Source organism: Pelmatolapia mariae, linkage group LG6 (assembly GCF_036321145.2).
Source record: "Pelmatolapia mariae isolate MD_Pm_ZW linkage group LG6, Pm_UMD_F_2, whole genome shotgun sequence".
In the NCBI taxonomy this organism is placed as follows: Eukaryota; Metazoa; Chordata; class Actinopteri; order Cichliformes; family Cichlidae; genus Pelmatolapia; species Pelmatolapia mariae.
In genome coordinates, this window is record NC_086232.1 from 39,436,184 (window position 1) to 39,450,379 (window position 14,196).

General features: G+C 43.0%; 1 long non-coding RNA gene across 1 annotated transcript in view; it reads left to right on the forward strand.

Moving 5' to 3' along the window:
* Positions 1–14,196, forward strand: part of LOC134629522 (uncharacterized) — an 81,854-nt gene that overhangs the window by 51,184 nt on the left and 16,474 nt on the right. Inside the window, exon 3 of the long non-coding RNA XR_010094065.1 lies at positions 12,411–12,544. This is a non-coding gene — a long non-coding RNA (uncharacterized LOC134629522). The remainder of the gene's footprint in view (positions 1–12,410; positions 12,545–14,196) is intronic.

Consider the following 14,196-nt stretch of genomic DNA (forward strand, 5'->3'; position numbering starts at 1 on the left):
GTTTCCCTGGGTCTTTTCCCGTTTGTTATGAATGAATTTTTTTTTTTGGTTTGGTTTGTTTGGTACTGGTACTGGTTTTATTTTGTTGTATTTATTTACCGCGACACCTTAAAGCAGGGGTCCCCAATCCCAGTCCACGAGGGCCGGTGTCCCTGCAGGTTTTAGATGCGTCCTTGATCCATCACAGCTGATTTAAATGGATAAATTACCTTCTCAACATGTCTTGAAGTTCTCCAGAGGCCTGGTAATGAACTAATCATGTGATTCAGGTGTGTTGACCCAGGGTGAGATCTGAAACTTGGATTGGGGACCCCTGCCTTAAAGCCTGGCCTGAAAATATTGTCGGACATAAACCAGTCCGTGGCGCAAAAAAGGTTGGGGACCACTGGTCAAGATGACCTGCTCAAGTTCAAACTGAGCATCAGGTTATGGGAGAAATGTGATTTAAGAAATTTTGTATGTGGCGGGGTTGTTGGTGCCAAACGGGTTGGCCTAGTTGAGCTACTGGGATTTTTCCCACGTGACCATTTCTGAGGTTTCCCTCTTTTGGAGAATCGTCTCATTAAGCGAAAATATCAAGTGAGCAGCAGTTCTCTGGGCAGAAGAGCCTTCTCGATCAAGGAGAATGGCCACACTGCTTTGAGCTGATAGGAAAGCAATGGTAACTCAAATAACCACTCTTTACAACCAAGGTAGGAGTAAGAGCATCTCTGAATGCACAGCACATAAAACCTTTTCAGCTAAGAACATGAGACTGAGGCTACAATCCTCACACGCTCACCAAAATCAGAAAACAGAAGATTAAAACTCCTGGTCCAGTCTCACGAGTGGATTTAGTGGTGTTGCAATGGCGTCAGGGATATTTTCTTGGCTCATTTTGGGCCCCTTAGTAGCAACTGAGCATTGCTGAAACTCCACAACCTACCTGAATACTGTCACTGACCATGTTCATCCCTTCATGATCACTGTGTACCCTTCAAATCATCTCAAACTGGTTACTTGAACATGACTATGAGTTCATTGTGCTCAAAGGACCTCCACAGTCCCCAGATTTTAATCCAATAGATCTTTTGGGATGCTGTGGAACAGGAGATTCCAAATACAAAAGGGGTTCCAGCCTGGTACTTGCATGGTTTACCTGTGAGTCGCCTGTTAAATCTCCTGTGAGTGTGGTTGTCTATTCAATTAAAAGACCTGAATAGCAGCGACAAAGTCTAGCAACGTTTTCATACATACAGTATGAAACATGTCCTGACACAGAGACACACCTAAACACTAGCAGCAGTGCAGTTACTTCTTTTTGTGGTCTGGTCAGGAATTTATTATAAGCCCCTTAAAACCCTGTTCGTATGCATCACTTGCCTCCTCTCCTCTGCTTTCGTCCTTGCAGGCAAAGAAACAGAACAGACAATAGCACATGCATTGATCACCAAGGACGTATTTCTATCACTCTCCCTCCCTCGGCCTCTCCCTCGGTCTGTCTCTGTAATTTCTCTTTCATGGCTGTTTTTCCTGCGGTCTCCCGAGACCTTCTTAGTCGACGAGAGAAAACATAAACTGAACATTAAAACGCCCCGCAGCCCTTTAAACACTTGTCATTTGTCCTTTGTACAAATCATGGTGAGAGTTGCTATAGAGACTGCGCTTTTTATCTATCTTGTTATGTTATTACTAATTCTTTTTTTTATTAACTTTGCTGGTGAGAAAGAGAGAAAGAGGATGAGAAAAACAGACAGTGAGAGAGAAAACCACAGTCGATCATGAGTATGGGGGAATGATCAAAAATGAGACGTTTAAAAATCCAGTTTGCCACAGGGTGAAAGATGAGAGATGAATGAAGGACATGTACTGTGGATCTTTGTGGACAGATTGGCTAATAAAAAGCTTTTTTCCCCGTCAGATGGAAGACGTGATGTTTAGTTCACAGTTTAATGTATGTATTTTTCCGTAATGAGGCTCTGATTCTCACAGTGGTTTTACCACGTGTATCTGCCTAACCTGCGTGTTTCTCCCATTGTTTTAGCGTACGTAGTGTGTATGACTGCCTGTAAGATTGCGTGTTCATTAGATTCCTGGTACCTGCACCCAGCCATGGGCGTTTAATTCAGCGAGCAGGCAGGGGCATTATCACACACTACCATCACTAATCCCCATGGAATGAAACACCGACACTTTGATGTCTGCCAAAGAACACCGCTGTAGTATTTGGAGGCGAGACCGTGCATCACGTACAAACCGCAATTAACAATCTATAGCTGGACTAGAGCCAGGCAGAGTGGTGGAGGTGCAAAGAGGGCGGGAGAGAAGAAAGAAACAGCAGAAAGACACTGATGATAAAGAGCCAGAAGCAGGATGGTAAAGCATAAAAGGATGTATACTATGTATTTGTGTGAATATGTGTGAGTGTGTGTGTGTGTGTGTGTGTGTGTGTGTGTGTGTGTGTGTGTGTGTGTGTGTGTGTATACTGTCAATGTACATATACGGGGGTTGAAGTTGCTCGGAGACATATCGTCAGTCTCTGCCAATGTGGAAGTGCTTCTTCAGTGATCAATGCAGGACACACACTGACACATACACGGCAGTGATTGATACACATGCATGCACTGTAACAACAGTGTTTCTGTCTCAGTAACAACCTGCCTGAAGCTTAAAGAACACAGGACAGTGAAGGAAGTCCTGGACAACAGAAATGAAGGCAAGCGGCTGCTGGGTAGAACACAAAACCCTGGACTTTTTGTACTTGACGAGGACGCCGAATGAAAAATTCAGGCCCTCCAATGCCGACAGGCTCTGAGAAAAGTCCTTCAAACACACGCGCACACACGCGCACACAAAACACAATTCCTCATGCCACCTACACACATTCTGGTGAGAAAATGATATCGGTGTGTGCCAGTGTGAATGCGTGTGTGTTTGCGTGCGCGTGTGTGTGTGTGTATGCGTCACACACTGGAGCACGCAGGCTATAATACATACACCTCATGTAAGAGGATAAAACACCAAAAAAAAAACCCAAAGACTTTCATCAAAGCAAGTGAGAGAGGATGTCAGAGATTTTTTCAAAAGATGAAAGAGAGGGATATTCTCTCATTTCGGCTCATCTCTCCCTCTCTCTCCCTCTCTCTCTTTCAAAATCCTTGAAGTATCATCCATGTTTCTATGACGAAGAGAGAGCGAGGAAGAGAGAGAAAGGGGGGTAAAAGTTATTTACGTCCCACGCTGTGTTATGTGGCCTGTCACTTCTCATTTTCTCCCAGGGCTGTCCAACTGGAAGACTTCAGTCAACTCTCTCCAAGCCTGTATTTGCTGAGGTAATTACAAAGTGACAGCTTCAAATCCTCTACCACACACACACACACACACACACACACACACACACACACACACACACACACACACACACACACACACACACCCAAATATGGGTAAATATGGGAATATGGCTCTGTGGCCTCTCAGATTTTGTTGTTATTATTTGACTCACTTATATGAGCATCTCTTATTTCATTCCTTCAGCAGCTCTTGCATGAGTGACCTTTAAATATTCCAAACTGCACTCAACACAATCCCCAGCCGATGATTAATATTCCTCAAAGTTTGTAATAAATGAAGAAAATCGATGTATGTAGTCAGCAAAATGTAAAGCCTTTCTGTCGACTATCTGCATTCCCCATAAAACACACGTGGGCTGCAAACACGCACATGCATGAAAACACTTCCACCTCCTGTATCCACTTAGAGGTGATTGTAAGAACATCTTTGATCTTTTTTTTTCCTCCTTTCTTCTTCAAGGAGATGTATTGCCTGTACACATAATCCATGACAGACATAATGTGATTTGGTAGTATCTCTAAATGGCAGGGAAAACCAGCTGACAGAAATTAATAAGTTACTGCGGCTGTAAAGGAATCAGAGTAGGAGGGGTTGGGAGGAGATGGTGGAGGTGGTGGGATAACCTGGCAGCAAAACACACAGATCATCAAATTATCTTTTGAGGCATATCGTCATGGTGAAACTCATACACACGGAGCTCAACCTGCCCTATCTGCAGCGGCACACAACGCCGGTCTGTCGTCTCCAGTTTGGATCATTACCACAAAACACGACGCTGATAGAAGTCATTGGCTTGATCCTGTGAAGACCTGAAGACCTATGAGGACTTCTGTGTCTTGTTTCTGTCATTACGACCCAGATCTCCAGAAGGAGTCATCAACTTAAGTGCATCATGAGGGCACATGAGTGGACACTAAGCTGCTTACAGGCTCTCGTGAACTGCAGTTTGCATGTATGCATTGCTATTTTCACTCTGGCACTTTTTATTATCTTGTGTAAAATGTAGTTTTTGAGGACATTTCTAATGTTAGACTAGTTTATATGCTCAGTTCTATCACTGAGTAAAGTAAGAGTGTTTGACTTGTTTGACTACAAAACTCATCACGTTATACTCACACAAATTCTCACCCAATCCGGGAATATTTGTTGCTGGACAGGAAGATATCATTCAACGAACACATTGTTCAAAGCATACTGACCGCCACAAATTCATAACTTTTAAAACCTAGATTAGTATTTAACGCACCTACACATTCTGAGATTTCAGCAATGCAAAATCTGCAAACAAAAGTTGCAACATGGATCTAATAAACATGTTTGAGACATCAACTTTAATGCGTGCCTGTAAGATGACAACGCTAGGCTGCGATGCACCTCAGCAGATACTCCAATATATACTTCATATGACACGGTATGATAACAAGGATGTTTCTCTATAGACTTTCTTCTTTGCTGGAATTGCAGACAGTTTTTTGCATGTTTTCCCTTCATCAAGTAATTTTAGTTTTCCTCTTTTTTTATCGTCTCCTTGTTTCATGCTCTACTTATTGTTGAGTTGAAGATTTAGGTCAGAGGAGTCATGTTATTATTTTTATTGTTATCCTAAACTACTGATAGTTTCCCAATCTCTGGTTGCAAGTGGCCAACTTTAAACCTAAGAAATGGTCTGCTGGATTGGTTAGCACTGTCTCACAGCCAGAGGTTCTCTTTTTGAACCTCTTGGTTACCGGGGACATTTCTGTATGCAGTCTGAATGTTCTCCCTGTGCCTTATTAGTGATTTTAATTTGACTGTAGATGTTGAAATAAGAGTAACTGGTTGTCTGTTCCTGTTTGAGACTTTTGCATTCCCAAACTTCTTTGATTTGACTCGTGAGGGCTGTGTGATTTGGTTACATGTGATTGATAGTGCTGGCAACATTAGCAAACAGGCCACAACTGTCATCAGATGTTTACTCAAATTTCACTCTGTCCTGACTGGTGCACTGAATGATATCACATCATCCTTTGCAAATGAGCTAAGCCAAGTTCAACACGAGAAAAGTCACAAATACAGAAATCACTTAATAACCAAAACTGTTCCAAATTAAGAAGAACGCTAAAGAGAATTAAGAGGTCTCAAGAGAAAAGGGTTTTTCTGGGCCACCAAGGTTCCAGCTTCATCTATGTCACGAGGATGAGTAAATACATTTACTGCTCCATATGTGGTTTGACAGCCCATTAAATCTGGAAGGGCTTCACCTAAAAAAATCCTTACTGAATCTGAATCCAGACCAGAGAAGCACACCTAAATCTACCTGACAGATGGTCTGAGACTGGCTCATCACAAACTGTGCTAGTCACACTGTAAATTATACTCCCACTGAAGAAATCTTATTTCAGAATATGTGTCAAAAACATCTTTAGGGATAAACATAGAATAACTTAAAAGCCTGACTTGATGCAAACTCTAGCTGTTGATTAGACAGAAGATGTTGCTCTGTTTAAGGCTATTGCAGGCTATCTAGATCGTCACACTCTCATTAGCCATGCCTCTGTTGTCCTACCCATTGTTCCTCTATTCTCTAAATCAACATTGCACCTCGATAAGTGTGATGAACAGCTGCACGTAGATGAGGAAAGCATTACGTCAGTGCAAGTTTGAACGCAGTGCAGTCTGATCTAAGTGCTGGTGGCGGCAGTTGAACTGTGTAAAGCACGTGTGCACATATTTGCATGCATGCATACTTACATACTTGTACAAGTATATCAGCCAGTACGAGTGGTGCACAAAGCCCCCCTGTACAAGTCAGAGCAGCTCGATTACATTCTGATATGTACAATGACGTACAAATAAATAAACTATCATGATTTATCTTGCCATAAGAAATTTAAAAGGCAAAAAACAACAACAAGAAAATGACGCCGGACCGATGCTGAGAAGTCAATGTGAGCATCAGTGAAGGGAAAGGATTTTCAAGGTGTCTGTGTTGTTTAAGTCCAGTGGGGACGACTAGGACAGATGTGGCTTTATGGACTGCTGTTGGTTTGGATATAAGTGTGCGTGCATGTGTGTGTAAAAGAAAGAGAGCATGAAGAAGACACAGACAGAAAGAGAGAGTGCGAGGGAGGGAGGTATGTCAAGCTCGCCAAACTACTCAGCAAGACTGATTTATTTGGCAACTGTTGGATGGTGGTCTGACTACAAGAGGCCACCTACTCCAGTGTCTGACCTGTGACCTGCTTCAACTTCTGAAACGAACTCAGCTGTCCTTGCTAAATCTACAGCTGTACAGGAGGGATGAATTCTTGTTAGGGAGAACACACATACACAAATACACCCATAAACACACGCGCAAGATTACGAGCATGTGTCCTACCACCCTCATTCTTCCCTGTATACAAAGAAAAGAGAAAAAAAGTCTTTTAAATCGTTGCAGATTAGTTGCGCTCATCAGTGCAGACTGATTCAGATTGATTGTAGTGTGTTAACAATCTGTCTGCGTTAACTTTATTAGATAGCAACAATTTGTCGACCTTCTCTAGCCTGTCTGAGAATGACTGCCATCAGACCATGACGAAGATGGGTTGCCTCCCACCAGGCAAAAAGAGACAGACAGATAGAATATCCATTGTTGCTAGTAAAAGCCACACACAGTATAAAAGGTGGGAGTAATTTGTGTCTGAACAGTAAGGCTCATGTAAAAGTGCTTTAAGACTTCTATGGGAAGTCTGTGGGAAATTTAATTCCTACCTCTGACCTTTGTAAACAATTTCCTGATGCATTTATAGTCTCAGTCACTCATTTTGGGTCATAATAAATAAATTATTCAGCCTTTTCAGTGTCAAAAGAAGGATAATGTGCATTGGCTAAAGTCATGGTGGCTATGTACAGATTTTATACTGTGTATGGCAAAATGCAGGTTGGTTACTTTAGAAATTCCTCAATCAGCTAACGTGATCCATGATGCTACCTCAAGTATTAGCCCTGTAAAGCCTAAACTATGAAATAACAGTCAGAAAATTCTACTGGAGTGTTTATGAAACTTCTGATAATTAAAAAAACACAATTTGTTTATCTTAAACACAGAAAGACATATAGAGGGTTAAGATTAATATTAAGGAAATCCTATTGACACAGTATGACACAGTTGATGTTACAGGGTCAGTCTGGTCTCACAGTACAGCACAATGTTGTACAACAGACACGCCAGACAATACATACAACAGTACAACATATCAATGCAGGACAGTTCTGTATGCTCACTAGCTAGCACTACCTGCAGTTCACTCAGCTCATAAAAGTTTTTTTGATGCTATGCAGAAATTCTTTGTTTACTTTTCTTTGTTTGGTAAATGAGATTGTAATTTGCCTGCATTGACGTTGTAACGTGTTTAGGCGCTGCCTGTTATGCACCATCTCTTATTCTCGCCTTTTGCTATACAGATGGTTCTGGGCTGTGACCTTGGACACGCACACACCCTAACACACACTCGTGTATCCATCTGCTTGCACTTAGATTGGCTTAACCCTCATTCTCTCTCTCCCTCGCTCTCTCACTCTCTGTAGTTCTCATCTTTTCCTCCCTTTGTCATCCCTATTGTTGTTTCCATTCCTTTGAAACTTAAAAATATCCCAGCCCGATTGTGTTCTGTACATTGTGTTACCATGGTGATTGCCATGCAGAACAAGCAAAAGGAGTTTGTGTTTGTGTATGCATGTGTTATGTGTGTTCGTGTGCCAGTAGCAGTGCTATCAGCCAAGCACAGAGTCCAAAGCTATTTTCTAAGGAAGCAAAAATAAAAGGAGAAACACCCACCATCCCCTCTCTTTGGTTTTCCTTACCCCCTTTTCCTTCTTCTCATCTCTCTCAGTCTCCATCTTATTTTCTGTCCCTTCTCCCTGCCCTTCATCCTTATCTTTCTCGCCTGGCCCATTCCCCTTTCTCTTGCCGTTCCATCTTTAACCCCACGTCTCTCTGCACCAGCCTTCAGATGCCCGCCATTGCACTACCGCACCCCATGGCAACAACCAAGAGAGGGAGTGAGGAGGAGAAAGCAGAGACAGATTGACAGGAGACTGCTCAGAAGGTCTTTTGGGAGTTGTACTGTACATGGTGATAGGGACTTAATGGCAAACCTCATCTGGCCGGCACATTGCAGCCCTCTGACGACAGCAGCATCACAACATCAAGGTTTCAGCTTACACCCAGCTACCACCAGCGGCCTGTGAAACCAGCGCGCACCACACCATAGTTTGCAACTGATTTTAATGAGGGATCTCACTCTGTGCTTGTCTCTGTCTCCTATTTTACGTTTTCATGGCGTCTCTCCTTGAAATATGAGCATCTAACTGTGACTTTATGCACATGTATATACGTACTCGGTGAAGAGTTGCTATTTAAAATTGTGTGTATTCCTGTGTGTCATCAAATTCGGTTGATATTATACTGCCATATGACATTCCATCGTGTTTTGTGTACATGTAATCATGCACATATGTTGTTCTCTCTGTGTGTTTGAGTATGTTTAGAGTTCATTCCCACTGATCAAGGGAGCAATAGGTTCCTTTAATCTAAGGGTGGTCCCCATGTGCATTCACCACCCTGGGTTGATCAAGGGCAGAGCAGAGGGAGGAGCAGCAGAAAGAGCCTGGTGGGTCTGTTCGACTGACTGAGTCAGCGTGTTAAAAAGTGGATTTCAGCAACCTATTACACATAGCCAGGGATTACCAAAACCACAGCATGATATTGATTGATAAATTTCTTCCTAGTTTCAGTCTGTTAGGTGATAATGTACATCCCAAGGGAGTTATCAGATAACAAAGTGCTGAAACAGATTCAAGAAGAGAGGCAAAATAGAAGGCCTGATGCTTCTGCCCTATGGTGAAATAAGTAGAGAGACTTCTGGCTTGCGTATTAACAAATACTTTTAGTTTATTAAAGGCTGTGTTTTTGTAGTTTTAGTGATGTACTATGTGAGTTATAACTAAGTGGCAAGGGTGAACGATTCAACTCAGTTCAATTCAGTTTTATTCATATAGCTACAAATCACAACAAGGTGCTTTATATTGTAAGGTAAAGACCCTGGAGCCAAGACCGAAGTGAAAAAAGCAGCTCTTTGATTGGCCACCTGTGGTTGGCTCCATAAGCAAGTCAGCCCCCAGAGATTCTCATGTTACAATGGCCGCCTCACTGGCATGAATACACATATTTACAATCTGACACAAAAGCCACAAAATGACTGCACGTTTTAGTTTGTATGACCAGTTTCTTCATTTTTATAACTATATAGAGCTAAGTCTGTCAAGGTTCTCAGTCATCCAGGTCATCGTAGTCTAAGAAGCTCCATGTTTGACCTTAAAACTGAAGAAGCTTCTCGGATGAAAGGTGAAACGTCTTCAACTTACCGAAGTCCAGCTGCTTTTCTTTCCAAGCTCCTTACACTATATAGAGCTAAATTTTTACAGGTTTAAATTGTAATAAGATGACTACCTATTTCAATCGCAGGGAGGTGTGTGTGTACCTCTTTTTGCCCAGTTCCATGCTAGTGACTGCCAACAAAATCTTGCCACCTCTTGCCAACTGATTGCGGAATACACATTTTTCCCCAGCGATCAGTATGGTCAACACTGTGAAAAGACGTATGCTGCAATAAACCACAAATATTCTTGAAATCTGACTGACTGGTGTGTCTTGTTCACTGGATACCATTCATCGGGTTCAATTCAATTTAGTTCAATCCTATACCAATAATACAGAGAAAGTCCCAACAATCAAACAGTCAGACGACCTCCTAGGAGCAAACACTTGGCAACACTGAGAAGGAAAGACTCAGGAAGAAACCTGGCCCCTCCCTGAGCCTGGTTCTGTTGTTTAAAACTGCTAAAACTCTACAGCACTGTTAGATGATGTGATGCTAAGATAATTACTAGTATTCAGGAGAAACGAAAAGAACAGAATTACCCCTGCTTCATCTTTCATATTACCCAGTTAATCTAAAATTATTAATCGTGGCATAAAAAAAAAGCCAGAAAAGAAAAAGAAGGAAACTGTGGTTAATATGTAAAAAGAGAGGGATAGTGTAGCTCTGTGTTATCAGTCCTAGCTTGGCAGTCACATTTAAGAAAGAGGATGCTGTCTGGATTCTGATAAGCTTCTTCCAGGAAGTCCCGTGTTTCCTTGCTTAGTAATTACCTCTCATGGAGACTGACCAGGGTGAGAAATAAATCTCATCGTGTGTGGACTGGATAATAGGAGATCTATAGGGATAATGGCTTAGCAGGTGGTAGACACACACACACACACACACACACACACACACACACACACACACACACACACACACACACACACAGTTCACACACAGACTGAAACCGTTTCTCAGTGAAACTGGTAACAAGCAGAGAAATACAGAGTTGAGACAGGCGCTTACTACTCAGCTCAGTGATGCAGATTCCTGCAGCCAAATAAAGTCTCCACCCTGCATATGTGTACACATGAAATGCATCCTTATTTTCTAAAGCTTGTAGCACTTTGCAGCCATTGGGCCTGATCACTTCTGATAAGGCTGCTCCATATCAACCTCCACCTTCTCAAAGAAACTTGTTTTAATGAAAGTACTTTCCTGAGTTTGGCCGATTTACTGGATTTTCCTTTTGCTCTCATCTCACTCTCTCTCTCTTGAGCTGGAGCAGCAGTGGCAGCAGCCCATTTTAAGAAGTGCTGACGCCAGGGCACCCAGCATTTCTGTGTGCATTCAAGGAGTGAGGAATGTATCTCCAAACAGCTTAGAGAGAGGCTAGGAAGAGGGGGTAGAAGGAGGGAGTAGGAGAGATAGCTAGAATGAGCAGGAGGAAGAGTAGGACAAAAAATTAAATGGAAAAAACGGGTGGTGGAGAGAAAGACAATTTTGTAAAGAAAGAAAAGGCACAGAAGTGAGGAAGCCCTGATGCATTGTACGGCGCCTTCACTGGGAATGCACCTCTGCCCTGACAGCAGACTGCTGAATCCTGTTTTTAAATGCTGACATTGAGCTTAATGTTGACAGCGATGTGCATATAAAGTTCAGAATGTTATGCAGAAAGAATTTGCAAACAAGCTGAAATCCATATGTGACGGGTTATACATACGATACAAAATATGTCAAATTTATTAGAAAGGGAATAACAAGTGACATATGGTGACAAAATGATGGGGGCCAGATCAACCCACAGACATTCCCAGACCTCGCTAATCCACAGCAGATGATGCTTGACACACACGTGTGCTCCATGAGGACAGTGGCTTTGATGAAAACCACCGCAGCCACGCTACCATGAATATTACTTCCTGTGTGCTGATTTACTGTACGTGCATCTGTGGCATATTTGTACTGACCGATATCACGAGCTGGGGGAAAACCCTCCCTAAATTCGCCTTATTTTGACGCAATCTCAGAAAAATCAAACATCCCCTCGTCAGCCAACTGGCAGGAGTGCTGCCTTGGTCAGTTAATGCGAAGAGTGACAGACTCTTCCGAAACAGCAACAGGTCAGGCCAAACCGCAGCTCTAGCTTTCTCACGGCTGCTCGATCACCCACTATAAACACCGCATCCTCATCCATCTATCTGTTCGTTTATCCATACTTGCATCGGCACTTGTCGACCCTCAACTACCTCACAGATTCACATGTTAAAGTGTTGACCTCTTACACAGTCTTGTTGGGGTAAGCCTGACAGGCCAGAGGACGAGACGGGGGAGCTGTCATTGATTACAGGTGATTGGAAAGAAACGGTTCATGGAAAGGAGACTGTTGAGGAATAACTATGAAATAAAAACACAGACACTTGTTCAGAAAAGAGGGAAAAAAACATTTAAGACAAAAAAAGAGCCAAATGCTTACACTAAAAAATGCAAACACAAATTTGTGATGAGTTTCACGTTGTTGGGGGAGATTGGTGATTGAACAAATGGGAAAGGAGAGCACACTGAACATCACTTGGTGTCTCTCACTGTTGACTGAAGTCCAGTGAGTCTGCTCAGAGAGCGAAGTCGTCCATTCCCCCGGTTCTCCGTTGTCATCCTTTGCCATGTTTGACTCTCCACTCTCCTCTTCAGGCACTCCTTGGCCGTTATGGGAACACTGGGCACTGCTAGCTAAGCCACCTTGTTGACAGCTCCTTCCCATGGCTCGCCACCATCACCTCGCTTTGTACCCTGAAACGGACAGGAAGAACACATCATCCACAAAGGTAAGCATGGGAACATTTCATCATAGGAGAGCACAGGTGACAACGGTGGTCTGAGACAGGTAGATGTATTCTATTATTCACAGCCCAGCAAGGGCGTCAGATCTCCCTGGTGATCGCTACAGAGGCTGGTGTCAGAGGTGACATCAAACAGACAAGAGCTTGGTGACAGCCGCCGACTACGCCGCCGTTCAAGTAATTCCCAGGTGCCCCCGCAAAGGTCTCCACTCTGGAGGCACCAGTGGGATCAGGAAAGGCCACCTGGCAACACAGGTCAAAGCTTTGATCCAATCAGAGGAAAAATCCAGAAGGGAGAGGCTTTTATGAATGCGGGCAAGAGGGAAATGGTCGGCTGTCATTTTGTATTTCGGGAGCGTAACATGCAGCCAAAAGGAATCCAGCACCAGCAGTTGCTCCATCATTATTTCATATGCAGCTCACTTTAGATGCTTCTAGACTAAAACACAAGGTGGAAACAAAAAAGGGCCCATGATAATCGTTATTATTAAACCGCATATTTTATGAGGTCCCTCCCGATTAGAAAGTCAATTGCCGGTTATGTATTCACGCAGGCTGTGAAAAGGCACTGAGAGAATGACCCTCAAGCTTGACCTTGCACGCTTTGAACTTTTTCTCCTCAGCCCCCCTCCTGTCTCTGTCTCTCTCTCTCTTTTTCTTTCTCCCTCTCCTTCTGCCTGCACTTGGTCCCAGGGAACGAATGCTTTGATTTGGCCCGTCCAGCTGCATAAGTAAACCACATTACATTTTAGGAATGTAAATAACAGAAAGTGCTTTTGTGAAAAATTCATTGGATGCTCCCGGCTGGACCACATAATTATTTAGAGAGCATATGTAAATACCTCTTACGATTATGGAGGAATGCATGCAATTTCCCTTTCAAGGCCCTAACTGGTCATTTGGTCTGGAGATAGGAGGTCACAAAGACAAAGAGGGAAACTATAGAAACACTGTGTGCCATAGCAATAAACCACGGTGATCTGATCAAGAGTTCCAAGTGCTCTTTAGACCCCCAAAGCGAGAGCCAGTGTCTATAACTGGAGTGTCATATATGTCATACATATATATATATATATATATATACAGAGCATCCTGTGAGAGCTCCAGGCAGACACAGCTGCAGACATGCTATGATATCATTGCAACTTAATACCATTCGCCAAGGTTATGAGAAATAATTTGTCAGTACTGTCAGCAGAACGCATCGTCATCCCTGCTCACTAGGAACGCATCCACGTCAAGCTGAAAAACATACATGGTTTGTGGTTGTCAAACACAGTTCTGGACAAGATAACCCTGATCTTGATAGCATGATATCCTTAGACGAGTATATTCTGATAAGATCAAATGTATACTTTACACCACACAGCACATCTGCCAGATGTCGAGACGGGGATGAGCTCAGATTGGCTGCCATCGCTCATCACTTCCTCCTCGCTAAGAACTGTGCACACAGGCAGGGCTGACTTCCTGTCTGTCTGGAACATTGCTTGTCTGTGCAGAAGAAGGGACATGTCTGTAGACTGACAGGGCTGCTCTTTGGAAGCAAGTATCTACTCTTCTATCGAGAGTAAAATATGCACACACAAAAAAGAAAAAACGCTTTGCTAAATACAGTGACTTTCAAACTTCTAGCT